The following is a 12,830-nucleotide window of genomic DNA, read 5'->3' as shown; positions in this document are numbered from 1 at the left end:
AGAGACCAGGTCAATGCCACACAGAGTTCTAGCAGCAGACACATCTCTTCAACAAGTGTTAAGAAGAGGAGACTTTGTGCAGCAGGCCTTCATGGTAAAATAGCTGCTAGGAAACCACTGCTAAGGACAGGCAACAAGCAGAAGAGACTTATTTGGGCTAAAGAACACAAGGAATGGACATTACACCAGTGGAAATCTGTGCTTTGGTCTGATGAGTCCAAATTTGAGATCTTTGGTTCCAACCACCGTGTCTTTGTGCGACGCAGATAAGGTGAACGGATGGACTCTACATGCCTGGTTCCCACCGTGAAGCATGGAGGAGGAGGTGTGATGGTGTGGGGGTGCTTTGCTGGTGACACTGTTGGGGATTTATTCCAAATTGAAGGCATACTGAACCAGCATGGCTACCACAGCATCTTGCAGCGGAATGCTATTCCATCCGGTTTGCGTTTAGTTGGACCATCATTTATTTTTCAACAGGACAATGACCCCAAACACACCTCCAGGCTGTGTAAGGGCTATTTGACCAAGAAGGAGAGTGATGGGGTGCTACACCAGATGACCTGGCCTCCACAGTCACCAGACCTGAACCCAATCGAGATGGTTTGGGGTGAGCTGGACCACAGAGTGAAGGCAAAAGGGCCAACAAGTGCTAAGCATCTCTGGGAACTCCTTCAAGATTGTTGGAAGACCATTTCCAGTGACTACCTATTGAAGCTCATCAAGAGAATGCCAAGAGTGTGCAAAGCAGTCATCAAAGCAAAAGTTGGCTACTTTGAAGAACCTAGAATATAAGACATATTTTCAGCTGTTTCACACTTTTTTGTTAAGTATATAATTCCACATGTGTTAATTCATAGTTTTGATGCCTTCAGTGTGAATGTACAATTTTCATAGTCATGAAAATACAGAAAAATCTTTAAATGAGAAGGTGTGTCCAAACTTTTGGTCTGTACTGTACATCTAGCAGCGAGGAAATGCCACAAGGGTTGAAGGCTCATTCCACTCGGGCTGTGGCGACCTCCTGGGCTGAGAAGACAGGTGTCTCGATAGAAGACATATGTAAGGCTACTACCTGGTCCCTCTACAATCTATAGACACTATAGATTACATATGGGTGTATCGGCTGACTTCACCTTCGAGAGAAGAGTGTTCCAGGCTGTGGGCCCTCCCTCGATTACTTCATCTCGGTAATTCTCTCGTGGTGCTGTCATGGTCGACCGATAAAGTCTTAAATTACGATAACGGGATTTTTTGGAGACCATGACAGCACACTTATATTCCATCCCTTCACGTTTGTGGGAGCACTCCCTGTTTATTAATTAGTAATTATAATCTCACACTTAATAGGTGTCGTGTGGTATAGTAATTTTGTGATTGTTTGCTGTGTTTATTAACCTGGCGGTCCTCTCAATGCTCTGTAATCCAAACTGAGGCGGGAGAGAGGTGCCCTTTTAAGCCTGTAGGTTTCCTGTCTTTGATGGGCAGATCCCCTCTCTCGTGGTGCTGTCATGGTCTCCGAAAAATCCTGTTACCGGTCAGTAACTTAAGACTTTTTTCCCTTTGTAGGTGCGACAGTTCGTGCTGGACTGGGAGCCAAAGGAGGCTGCTAAAGCAGCACAGATCGCAGACGCCTATGAGGCCAGTCATATTCCTGAAGTGCAAAAGTCAGCCGTCACCAACTGAAAAGTGGGTAAGCCGACAACCACCACCAAAGCCCCTAAGTCGATCTTCAGGAGTGCCTGCCCCATCTTACAGCCCCCGGCCTGCATCTGACTGGCACTGTTGCTACACCTGCGACCTAACTGGTCACATCAGCCTCATCTGCCTGGAGAGGAATGTTAACATGTTATTTATATACTTAAGTGATATTGATACACGTGGCTCCGCTCCGTTCATGTCATACACACACGGCTCCGCTCCGTTCATGTCATACACACACTGCTCTGCTCTGTACACGTCGTACATACAAGACTCTACTCCGCACATGTCATACATACACGGCTCCGCTCGTACACCTCATACACACACGGCTCCGCTCCGTACACGTCGTACACATGCGTCTCCGCTCCGTACATCTCGTACACACACGGCTCCGCTCCGTACACCTCATACACACACGGCTCCGCCCCGTACACGTCGCACACATGCATCTCCGCTCCGTACAAATCATACACAAGTGGCTCCGCTCCGTACACGCGCGACTCCGTACACCTCGTACACGCGCGACTCCGTACACCTCGTACACGCGCGACTCCGTACACCTCGTACACGCGCGACTCCGTACACCTCGTACACGCGCGACTCCGTACACCTCGTACACGCGCGACTCCGTACACCTCGTACACGCGCGACTCCGTACACCTCGTACACGCGCGACTCCGTACACCTCGTACACGCGCGACTCCGTACACCTCGTACACGCGCGACTCCGTACACCTCGTACACGCGCGACTCCGTACACCTCGTACACGCGCGACTCCGTACACCTCGTACACGCGCGACTCCGTACACCTCGTACACGCGCGACTCCGTACACCTCGTACACGCGCGACTCCGTACACCTCGTACACGCGCGACTCCGTACACCTCGTACACGCGCGACTCCGTACACCTCGTACACGCGCGACTCCGTACACCTCGTACACGCGCGACTCCGTACACCTCGTACACGCGCGACTCCGTACACCTCGTACACGCGCGACTCCGTACACCTCGTACACGCGCGACTCCGTACACCTCGTACACGCGCGACTCCGTACACCTCGTACACGCGCGACTCCGTACACCTCGTACACGCGCGACTCCGTACACCTCGTACACGCGCGGCTCTGCTCCGCACACCTCGTACACGCGCGGCTCTGCTCCGCACACCTCGTACACGCGCGGCTCTGCTCCGTACACCTCGTACACACGCGCGGCTCTGCTCCGTACACCTCGTACACACGCGCGGCTCCGCTCCGTACACCTCGTACACACGCGCGGCTCCGCTCCGTACACCTCGTACACACGCGCGGCTCCGCTCTGTACACCTCGTACACACGCGCGGCTCCGCTCTGTACACCTCGTACACACGCGCGGCTCCGCTCCGTACACACGCGGCTCTGCTACATCCACACTGTAAACCCCTCCTGACCCCACACATAAACTTCACCTCATCCAGCACCATGACAACCAGCACAGCAGAGTCCTGCATCCACTGAGGCCCCTGATCATGTGACCCCTGACTCCTCCCCTCCTGTGACCTCATCACAGGTCCTGTGCGCACAGAACAGCCATATATGTGGTGGCGGCTCTGCAGGTGGAGGTATGTGGAGATCACATATATAATGGGTCATGTTTCCTCCTCATCTCCTGGGTCTTCACTATTCGGGTGTCAACCCTCTTCAATGGACGGCACTGAGATTTATTTTTTTTTAACCCAGGAATGGAAGAAGCGGCATTTCTGTCATTGAGGTTTTTTTGTTTGTTTTTAATCTACTTTAACCCCTTAATGACTGGGCCTGTTAGAGGCTTAAGGACCAAGCAAATGTTGTAAATATATCGGGGAATAGCTCTATAATTATTTAGATACCGATTAACCCCTTCACGCCCGAGGCTGTTTTCACCTTAATGACCAGGCCAATTTTTACAATTCTGACCACTGTCACTTTATGAGGTAATTACTCTGGAACGCTTCAACGGATCCCCCTGATTCTGAGATTGTTTTTTCGGGACATATTGTACTTCATGATTGTGGTAAAATTTGTTTGATATCACTTGCGTTTATTTATGAAAAAATCTGAAGTTTGTGAAAATTTAGCAATTTTTAAACTTTTAATTTTTTATACCCTTAAATCAGAGATATGTCACAAGAGTTAAAAGTTGACCAGCGATTTTCTCATTTTTCCAACAAAATTTACAAAGCCATTTTTTTTAGGGACCACATCACATTTGAAGTCACTTTGAGGAGTCTATAGAACAGAAAATACCCAAAAGTGACACCATTCTAAAAGCTGCACCCCTCAAGGCGCTCAAAACCACATTCAAGAAGTTTATTAACCCTTCAGGTGCTTCACAGGAACTGAAGCAATGTGGAAAGAAAAAAAACATTTTACATTTTTTTCACAGAAATTTTAGTTTAGTCCCAAATTTTTTATTTTGATTGTGCAATTTTTCCTGAGTACACAGATACCCCATATGTGGTCAAAAACGACTTTTGTGGCACAGTGCAAAGCTCAGAAGGGAAGAAGCGCCTTATTGGAGTTCAGATTTTGCTGGGCTGGTTTGAGGGTGCCATGTCACATTGGTAGAGCCCCTGGAGTCCCAGAACAGCAGACCCCCCCCCCCCCCATTAGAGACCCCATTTTACAAATGACACCTCTTAATGAATTTATCTAGGAGTACAGTGATCATATTGACACCACAGGTGGGTCACAGCATGTTATACCATTGGGCAGTGAAGAAAAAATAATTACATTTTTACCACAAAAATTTTGGTTCAGCCCCAGGTTTTACATTTTCACACTGGGAAATGGGTAAAAATGGTACCAAAATTTGTGCCACATACTCGGCTGAATATAGAAATACCCCATATGTGACTGAACTGTACTGCTTAGCCACACAGCGAGACTCTGAGTGGAATGAGCGTTATTTGCCTCCTGCAGCGCAGATTTTTCTAGAATAGTATGCAGACTCCTAATACAGAGCCCCTAAGTGCTAGAAGAGCAGAATCCCCCCTCAAGTTACCCCACCTTGGAAATTATACCCCTTTGGGAATTTATCTAGAGGTGTAGTGATGATTTTGACTCCATAGTTTTTTTTCCAGAAACAATCAGTAGTGGATGTTGCTGAGTGAAAATTGCAAATCTTCCGTTGTAGTGACCAGTACATGGCAGTGCCCAGTACATGATGCCCTGCTCGTGCTTCTGGAGACACGCACCCTTAAATTAGGCAGGCTCTCATCTCCACAGAAATGCAGAACATGTGGACGCTAAATGTGGTTTAGGCACATGGGGACTCTGAAGGGAGGGGACATTTGGATTTGGGAGTGCTGAACTTCTTTTGGGCAACGAGGAGCTATAGCGCTTTTCCAAAGCCTTTGTGCTACCAGTAACGTGGAAGTCCCTATATTTCCATTGACAAATGATGGAGTTGAGTGGGGACTTGCTATTTTTTGCATTTAGTTGAAGCTTTTGTTAGGAACATTTTACATAACATTTTGGATCACATTTATCCCGCGTTCTACACTGAGCACTTACATTGAGGATTCCATCTAAATCTCCAAATTGACGTGATTCAGATGAAATCCCTGAGGGATCCATTCACTATAATGAGACAACAGAGTTACTCTGGACTCCGCCTGACCTCTGTTCAGCTGTGTCCTTCTTTTCAGAAGTGCACAAAACTGTGGCAAGTACGTTTTTATGCCCGCCTTAAAAGATGGACACCACGGTATCACAGGCCAGATGGCATCCACAGTGTTTCCATCTGCCCAGTGAATCTTCCGCCGGGGGTTCCGTCTGAATCACATATTTTAGAGATTTACACGGAAACCCCAGTGTAAGCGCTCAGCGTAGAGCGCAGGATAAATGTAAGCCGAGCCATACTGCGATCTTTGGGAGGCAGAATGAACAAATCAACAGTAGATCAATAATTGGTTTTATTTATTTTTTACGCTGTTCCTCGCGTGGTATAAGTGATTAAACAATTTTATTCTATAAAGACAAAAAGATCCAGCGTAATAAACTTCTAAAAATAGCCTTTAATGAAAAAACTTTAAAATGGAATAATATCCAGAGACAAATTTCGTAGTAGCACAAGGGAGCAATTTAGAAACAGACGCATTTCAGAATACCTTCCTTAATCATTGTCAGGACAGTGATTAAGGAAGATATTCCGAAACGCGTCTGTTTCTAAATTGCTCTCTTGTGCTACTACTACTTCTATTTTTAGAAGTTTATTACGCTGGATCTTTTTGTCTTTATGGATTTTTCGCTGGTGCACTACTGAATCCTGGCGTTTTTTACTGCCTATCGTGAGTGAAGCTGACTTTCCTTTTTTCTTTTTAACTTTATTCTATGGGTCGGTGCGATTACAGCTATACTAGATTAATATTTTTTTTTTCTGTTTGGCTGCTGTCACACACTAAAAGACGCTTTTTATTGCATAAATAAGTTTTTGCATCCCCATATTTTGAGAACTATAATTTTCCGATATTTCTGCCGACAGGATCATATGAGGGCTTGTTTTTTGCGGGAAGAATTGAAGTTTTTATTGGTACACTTTTTGGTCACATGAAATTTTTTGATCACTTCCTATTCAGAGTTTTGGCAGAATGAACACAAACCAGCAATTTAGGAATTTTTTTTTACATGCCGTTTTGCGTGTGGTAAAATTGATAAGGCAGCTTTATTGTACAGGTCAGTACGATTACAGCGATACCACATTTATATATTTTTTTTGTTTTGTTGCTTTTACACAATAAAAATTATTTTATAGAAAAAATAATTATTTTTGCATCGCTTTATTCTGAGAGCTATATCTTTTTTATTTTTTCGCTGATGGAGCTGTATGGTGACTTCTTTTTTGCGGGACAAGATGCCATTTTCAGCGATGACATTTTTATTTACATTTGTCTTTTTGATCACGTTTTATTCCACTTTTTGTTCAGCGTTATGATAGAGCATCGTTTTTTGCCTCTTGTTTTTTTTTTTTTTTTTTTTTTTACGGTGTTCACATCGGGTCACCATGGCAATGATTGGCCCTTCGCGATCACATCGCAAGGCGCCGATTGGAGGGCAGAAGGAGCCTCCTCCTTCTGCCTGCCTTCTAAATGTTGCGATAGATATTGATCTCAGCATTTAGTGGGTTAAACTGCCGTGAGTGGTGTGGGCACTGCTCCGGGTGGTGAGTGCTGGGTGTCAACTGTCATATCAGCTGAACACCTGGCTGCGATCGCCATGATGTATATATACCTCATCGGTTGGGAAGTACTTCCCAACCATGATGTGTATATACTTCAAATATCGGGAAGGGGTTAATCATTGGCGATTTATTTTATAAGTCAATCTTACTTTTGTGACTCAAAAAAAATTAAGAATGTATGAGTTATATGGAGAAGTGTGGGAGGGATCACAGGTGCACTGGAACAATCATAGGGGTAGATATGAAGGGGTTAATGTTGTGTTTTATTCACACTGATGATCTGATGGGGAGAACAGATCACACAGCTCTAAGATCCTCATCAATACTGATAGAGCATACTGGCTTCTCCTCTTCCATTTGTGACACTGACAGCTATGATTGGTCAGTCATTTTTAACTGACCAATCAGAGTGATCGATGGACATTGATCCCCTTCTGATTGTGACTCTTTAAGACATCTGTCGGCACCAGTCTGTTGTCGTATGTTCACATGTAGAAAAGAAACAGTTTGAATGTTTGACGAAAATGCGGGAACTAGCACCTAAGTACGACGTACATCTGTGTTATTGGTTGGGAACCAGTTGAATTTAATTTGTTCACCATCCAGCAAGAAAAATATGGGTTATTTCAATTACATTGATTATAAATATTATGTGTATACATAGAGAGACAGAGATATATACAGAGGGGAAAATAAGTATTTGTTACACTGCCGATTTTGCACGTTTTCCCACCTACAAAGAATGGAGAGGTCTTTAATATTTATCGTAGGTACACTTCACCTGTGAGAAACATAATCTAAAAGGAAAATCCAGAAAAGCACATTGTATGATTTTTAAAGAATTAAATTGTGTTTGTGATGAACCTGTAGCCGCCATCTTGGTAATGATAAATCATATCCAGGGATGGCCACACTTCAGCAGCCCCCACCCTTGGGACCTTCTGTTAAAACGTCAACTAGATAGTTTCCCCCCATCCAGGCTCCTGTAAGATAAGAAGCCCCGGGGCCTACTTAACACTTGAATGCTAGGAGCTTCAAAGACTTCGAGAGGAAACACAGCCAGCAGGGGGGGGGTGCTTCGTCTATCTGTACCTGACCATTTGTCCCATAGGACTAGTTTCTTTGTCTGTCACAAGCATGGAGGCATAAGATATAGAAACATGAAAAGTACACGCATGTTGCGTGGGATGGGCCAATAAAAAAATATCACGGCGTCCCGGAGCCATTGCGCACACAAGCCTCCGCGGTAGACGTTTGTACGTGCTCTGGAAGCCAAGATATAGCGCTGAGCCATTCCTGAGGACCGTATGGTATCATAATTGATATCAAAAGGTCGGTTACGGCGGCCCGAATCCATGGGAACCCCTGGGGGTATCCTGAGACCATCCCAGAAGAAGTTATTGGGTTCCTTAAAATTTGGGCTTCTGATCGAAGTTAGACCTGAGGGTGGAGACTGAGCCAGCTGACCTCACCAGCAGTGGGCGGGACGGGGCAGGTAAGATAGCAGGACAGACAAGAGATAAGTGAGTTTTGACCCAAGAGTGGTGTGCTGAACATCTGAGCACCAGCTGAGGCCACCAAGGGGAGGAGCAGTTTGACCATGCGGTGGTAGGCCTCAGCCTGTAACAAAGAACCGTGCCTGCGACCGCAGAATCCTCTCCCTGCGTCACAAGAAAATCAAGAAACCGGTAACTGATATGCTGTGGTGATTCTGTGTGTTGTATTCCATTGTTGTATAGTTTAGCCTGACCTTATACCTGTGTATATTTAGTTGTATATCGTGTATCTAGTGTATTATTATAATCAATTACCTCAAGTAATTGTGGGCCTGCCTTTTATTCTGCATAACGAACGCACGTCCGTGTGAGCTCGGCTCAAGCCAAAAACGCTACCCAGGGTTGGTTCCTGACCCGATATAGGCCCATTCACGGACTGGGCGTATATCTAAAATAGGGACTGGTGGCAGCATACCAACTGGGGATTGGGGAAGGCTGGTAGTGACGGTCGGAGGTTCAGATATATATATTCCTGGCGCGGCCAAGGAAGATATATACACCACCCTCACTACAGAGGGCCCCGCTACCCAGTAGGTTACAGGACAGTCTCTCTGGCGACCGCTTATCCTAGGTGCAGTTCCTTGACTGACCTGAGGCTAAGAGGGCGCTAGCGAGTTGTGCTGTGTAGTGACGTTACGGTTTAGTGACGTTGAAGGGGAACACTCTACCGTGTTCCCTGCGCTGGTTGCAGCTTCCTGGCACTACTTTTTCTAGGTGCAGTACCTTGACTGACCTGAGAGGTAAGGGGGCGCCAGAGAGCTGCACCCACCGGCCGGCTTTCATCACATTGGTGGCAGAGCGGTGGGATTGCAGAATAATAGTGTTGTGGGACCCCTACTCCCAGGCACTAAAGACTGCCAGTGGTAACTTCCACTGCTGGAGTCTTAAGGTCAGCCCAACGTTAGACGGTCAGGCTAAAAGTATAACAAGGTGTGTGCAAACTCAGGGTTGCAGCGGTGTCGGTTACCAAGATGGCAGACGGCACCAGGAGCAAGACCCTGCAGGAGGCTAATGCTACGGTCCGTGTGGCAGGAGGGGAGGACATTGTTACTCATGGCGAGGAGGAGTCCAGCCCGGGCACCTCAGGGAGCCAGTCCCCAGTATACGGTCCCGCAGTGGGCTGCCCACCACCTACCCAGCCCAGCCTGTCCAGATCACAAGCCCTTTTACAAGCGGCTATGGCAAGTCTCCAGTCTCATGGCGATGCCGTCTACAAAACCCTCCTGGCAGCATCAGAGAAGGCAGCGGAGGAGGAGCGCGAAGCTGCGGAGCGGGCTGCGGAGCGTGAAGCTGCAGAGCGCCGGGAGGCTGCGGAGCGTGCAGAGCGAGCTGCGGAGCGCCAGCACCAACTGGACCTGGCCCAGCGGGGGCTTCCGCTAGAGCAACCAACCCATCAGGAGACCAAGTCGTCCAAAGTCCGAGCTGAGGACTTCCCTCTACTGGAGAAGGATGGGGACCTGGACTCCTTTCTGGTGGCATTTGAACGGACCTGTCTTCAGCACCATCTGGCCCGGGATCAGTGGGCCAGATACCTGACCCCCCGTTTGAGGGGTAAGTCCCTGGAAGCCTTGGGGGACTTACCTGCCGGGGAGGTACAGAACTACGACTGCATCAAGCGGGCCCTGATCCGGCAGTACAACCTCACTCCCGAGTCGTACCGCCAGAAGTTCCGGAGCCTGCTGCGTGGCCCCAAGGACACCTGGACCGATCATATGCGGGCGCTGTTGAGAGCCGCAGAGCACTGGACCTCGGGTCTAGCGCTTACTACCCGCCAGGAGGTCCAGGAACTGTTCGTCACGGAGCAGTTCTTGTGGAACTGCCCAGAGGACCTCCGACAGTTCCTCCGTGACCGAAAACCAACAGGGGCTTCTGCTACAGCCGCCCTGGCAGACGAGTATGCCAATAACAGGGCGCCTGAGCTGAAGAAGTCTGCCAGCAGCACCTGGAGAGGGGGTAAGCCCAGTCATGCCCCTGTTTCCCCGGCCCCTAGAACACAAGGGGTGTATCCCCCTGTTGCCCTCTCCAGGCAAGGACCAGACGTAAGACGTTGTCATCTATGCAACAAACCAGGACACTTTAGGGCTGAGTGTCCCCAGCGCCAAAAGACCCCATCCCAGTCCCAGAGAGCGCCCAATGTTTTGTGTGTGGGAGGGGGTGGTGGTAGGTCCCTGGACAACATCCAACCCGTCACCATAGGCCGTTCTGCGGTCATGGGACTGCGGGACACTGGCGCTGAACGAACACTGGTACGGCCTGAGGTGGTGTCCCCCCAGGACTTGGTACCAGGAAAGACTCTTTCCGTCTCCGGGGTTGGAGGCGTGGAGCCGGCCCTTCCCGTTGCCATGGTGTATTTGGACTGGGGTGCCGGGAGGGGGATGCGGGAGGTGGGAGTAACGCCAAATATTCCCGCAAATGTTTTATTAGGGACCGACTTGGGGCGTCTAGTATCGCAGTATGTACCCTCTGAACCCCCAAGTTCGGCCCCCCAAGAGTGTATTGATTTGTCTGCTGCTAATGCCAACCATGTTGTATGTAGTGTGCGTCCTGCTGAGGAGGAGGGAGTGAAACCTGAGGGTAACACCTGCACAGACACAACACAAACAGGGTTAGTGAAAGCAGGTGGGGAGTGTGGGGATGCCCGCAGAGGTGCTCAGCCGGCGTGCCGTGACCTCTTGTCCTCCGGTGAGGGAGGGGGCGGGCAGGATTCTGTAGAGGGAAGCTCAGGGATGGAGAGGGGGGCAGCTACCGGCAGTGTAGGGCTCCCAGGGGTATCCAGGCTGCTGAGTATAGGCCCACTGCAGGGGGAGGAACAGGCCATGGGGGGTGGGGGTGTCCCAAGAGAGGAGCCGCCAGGTAAGACCCCAGGGCAGGAGTTCCCCACATCCGAGATGTCCAAAGGCCTAGGAAGCCTGCCTGATCGGGCGGCTTGGTCAGAAACAGAGGGGAAGCGGGCACTACCCACGGTCACAGCGGTCATAGCAGCTGTCACCAGGAGTGGGAGCGCCGGAGCCCAAGGAGCCTTGCAGAGGTCCGACGGCTTCCCCACTTCTGACCAAGTGTCTGCCGGGTCAGACAGCGGCCAGGTGACATGCCCGGAGGGGCTGACAGAGGATGTGGCAGTTTCGTCGATTCTGGCCACATCAAGTCAGGAATTTCAGGCTGCGTTGGAAGCAGACGACAGCCTGAAAGCTCTCAAGGAACAGGCGGCACAGCCTCCCATGGAGTCAGACTGCGAGCGGGTGGTCTGGGACCAGGGACGGCTGTACCGGGTAACGGTCCAGCAGGGTTCACCGGAGGCGTGGCCCAGGGACCGACAGTTAGTGGTACCCTATCCGTTCAGGGCGGAATTGTTGCGGGTCGCACACGAGATTCCGATGGCCGGACACCTAGGGATCGCTAAAACCAAGGCCAGGATAGCTCAGCATTTCTACTGGCCTGGGATGGGAGCCGCGGTGGGCGCCTACTGCCGTTCGTGTGACACCTGTCAGAGGGTGGGGAAGGCGGGGCCGCTCCCCAAAGCCCCACTGGTAACTCTGCCAATCATCGAAGAACCTTTCTCGAGGGTCGCTGTGGATCTTATTGGACCTCTGTCCACTCCCAGCCACTCCGGGAAATGCTTCATACTCACGGTAGTGGACTATGCCACCCGGTACCCGGAAGCGGTAGCTTTGTCATCCATTCGGGCCGACAAGGTGGCTACCGCCTTACTGGAGATCTTCTCCAGAGTGGGTTTCCCCCAAGAAATGCTCACCGACCGAGGGACCCAGTTCATGTCGCGGCTGATGGAGTCCCTCTGTAAGCAAATGCAGGTGCAACATCTGGTGGCCAGCCCGTATCACCCACAGACTAATGGCCTGTGTGAGCGGTTCAATGGCACCTTAAAGCAGATGCTTAAGATGTTGGTCGACTCCCACGGGAGAGACTGGGAGCGTTACCTCCCACACCTCCTATTTGCTTACCGGGAGGTTCCGCAGGCCTCAACGGGGTTCTCCCCCTTTGAGCTCCTGTACGGGCGACGGGTACGGGGCCCCCTGGCTCTGGTGAAGGAAGCATGGGAAGGGGATTTGGCCACCCCCGAGGTGTCGGTCATCGAGTATGTCGTGCGCCACCGGGACAGGATGATGGCCTTGGCAAAGCTGGTGCAGGACAATATGGCCCAGGCCCAGGCCGACCAGAAGCAGTGGTACGACCAGAATGCTTGTGAGAGGACCTACCAGGTGGGTCAAAAGGTGTGGGTACTGGTCCCCGTACCACAGAACAAGCTTCAGACAGCCTGGGAAGGTCCCTACTTCGTGCACCAGAAACTCAACGCCGTCACCTATCTGGTCACCCTGGATCACGCCCGTGGAAGGAGGAAGGCCTTCCACG

General features: G+C 49.9%; 1 protein-coding gene across 2 annotated transcripts in view; it reads left to right on the top strand.

The window, feature by feature from the left end:
* Positions 1-3,225: 3,225 nt before the first annotated feature.
* The window catches only part of LOC141270521 (uncharacterized), a 28,592-nt gene continuing 18,987 nt past the window's right edge, over positions 3,226-12,830 (top strand). For both annotated transcript variants that reach the window (XM_073680551.1, XM_073680550.1), the window contains exon 1: positions 3,226-3,307. The gene's annotated coding sequence lies outside the window, so the exon portion shown is untranslated. The remainder of the gene's footprint in view (positions 3,308-12,830) is intronic.

This window comes from Phyllobates terribilis, unplaced genomic scaffold (genome assembly GCF_046119375.1).
Source record: "Phyllobates terribilis strain yellow unplaced genomic scaffold, ASM4611937v1 Scaffold_5__5_contigs__length_657084704, whole genome shotgun sequence".
Classification (NCBI taxonomy): Eukaryota; Metazoa; Chordata; class Amphibia; order Anura; family Dendrobatidae; genus Phyllobates; species Phyllobates terribilis.
Note: the sequence above shows the minus strand (reverse complement) of the source record. Positions and strands in the feature narration are given on the sequence as shown.